The sequence below is a fragment of the Triturus cristatus genome, chromosome 2_1 (assembly GCF_964204655.1).
Source record: "Triturus cristatus chromosome 2_1, aTriCri1.1, whole genome shotgun sequence".
In the NCBI taxonomy this organism is placed as follows: domain Eukaryota; kingdom Metazoa; phylum Chordata; class Amphibia; order Caudata; family Salamandridae; genus Triturus; species Triturus cristatus.
The window spans coordinates 163708477-163710752 of record NC_140581.1 but is presented as its reverse complement, the minus strand read 5'-3'; positions in this window follow the sequence as shown (position 1 = coordinate 163710752).

Sequence of the window (2276 nt, the reverse complement as noted above, 5' to 3'; positions counted from 1 at the left end):
CGGCCTTCATTCCCTCGTGGAGGTTGGTTTTGGCGGTGTGTGTGTCCTTGGTGAGGGAGAGGATGAGATGGGTGTCGTCGGCGTAGGATATGATGTTGAGGTTGTGAAGGCGGGCCACTTGTGCGAGGGGGGCCATGTAGACGTTGAACAGCGTCGGGCTGAGGGATAAGCCCTGGGGGACGCCGCAGAGGATGTCGGTGGCTTCGGATCGGAAGGGTGGGAGGCGGACACTATGGGTTCTGCCAGAGAGGAAGGACGTGGTCCAGTCAAGGGCCTTCTCTTGGATTCCGGCTTCTAGGAGGCGTGTCTTTAGAGTGCGATGGCAGACCGTGTCGAATGCTGCTGACAGGTCTAGGAGGATGAGGGCTGATGTTTTGCCGTTGTCTAGTTGGCGCCTGATGTCGTCTGTGGCAGTGATGAGGGCTGTCTCGGTGCTGTGGTTTCATCTGAATCCGGACTGGGATGGGTCCAAGATGTTGTTGTCTTCCAGGTGGTGGGTCAGTTGCATGTTGACGATTTTCTCGATGACCTTTGCCGGGAAGGGGAGCAGGGAGATGGGCCGGAAGCTCCTGAGGTCCCTGGGGTCCGCTTTGGGCTTCTTGAGGAGGACGTTGATTTTGGCGTGCTTCCAGCTTTCCGGGAATGTCACTGTTACGAAGGAGATGTTGATGACCTTTCGTAGTTGGGGTGCAATGGCTGCGTCTGCTTTGTTGAAAATGTGGTGTGGACTCGGGTGAGACAGAGATCCCAAGTGGATGGAGTTCATGACCTTGCGTGTCTGGTCATCATTGACGTTGGACCAGGAGGTCAGGCGGTTGGCGCTGGTGGTGTTCACAGGTGGAGTCTGGCGTAGTCGGGACGGTTGTGGTGTTGAAGCTGTCATGGATGTCAGCGATCTTGTGGTGGAAGAAGAAGGCTAGTGAGTCGCACAGTTCTTGTGAGGGCGGGATGTTGTTGGCGTTGGTGGTGGGGTTGGAGAGTTCCTTTACGATGCTGAAGAGCTCTTTGCTGTCATGTGCGTTGCTATCCAGGCGGTCTTTGAAGGAGGATCTCTTGGCTAATCTGATGAGGTGGTGGTGTCTGCGGGTGGCGTCCTTGAGGGCTGCGTGGTTGTCCGGTGTGCGTTCATGGAGCCATGTCTTCTCCAGTTTCTGGCATGCGTGTTTGGAGGTCTGGAGCTCGTCGGTGAACCAGGTGGCTCTCTTGTTGGCATGGCTGTGGAGGGTTTCTTGAACGGGCGAGGGTGTTGGCGCAGTAATCGATCCACTGTCTGAGGTTGCGGGCTGCGGCATCTGGGTTGGTGGGTCAGTGGGTGGGTTCTTGGCGAGGGAGGTGATCAGCTGGTCTTCGGTGACTTTGATCCAGCCGCGGCGAGCCAGCTGTTGGGTGCAGTGGTGCGTGGTTGGTTTCTTGAAGGTGAAATGGATGCAGCGGTGGTCGGTCCAGTGGAGTTCAGTGGTGTGGTCGAAGGCAACGTGGGAGCTTGTGGAGAAGACGGGATCCAGCGTGTGGCCGGCAGCATGGGTGGGTGCGGTGACGAGTTGTCTGAGGCCGAGGTTGGTGAGATTGTCGATCAGGGTGGCGGAGTTGGGGTCGTTGTTGTTCTCGAGGTGGAAGTTCAGGTCCCCGAGGAGGATGTAGTCAGTGGAAGCGAGTGCATGGGTGCTGGCGAGGTTGGCGATGGAGTCGCTGAACTGAGCCCGGTTTCCAGGGGGGTCTGTAGATGAGTGTTCCTCTGAGGGTGGTGTTGGGGTCGGTGTGGATCCGGAAATGCAAGTGTTCAGCGGTGTTGAGGGTGTCGTCTGCATGGGTGGCGACCTTGAGGGTGGACTTGTGGATGATGGCTATTCCTCCTCTGCTTCCATTGGCACGATCCTTGCGGGTGATCTTGTAGCCGTCCGGGATGGCTATGGCGATATAGGGCGCCGAGGAGTCGTTCCACCAGGTCTCGGTCAGGAAGGCCTCATCTGGGGCAGAGGTGTCGAGCAGATCCCAGAGCTCGACGGCGTGTTTGCGTGCGGAGCGGGTGTTGAGGAGTATGCAGCGGAGGTGGTTGGGTCCAGTCCTTGGAGGTTTGGTGCCTCTGTCGCAGGTGAAGCTGCAGGTGTGGCAGGAGAAGGGTCCGTGGGTCAATTTCGGGGCGGCCTGGAAGCAGGTGTGGTTTCGGCTGGCTATGAGTGCGTGGAGGGTGCGGGCGTCGTAGTGGATTCTGGTGTCGTGGCTTTCGCGGGGTCCAGGGGTTCTGGTGCAGGCCGTGGTCCAGGCGCGGATGGGCG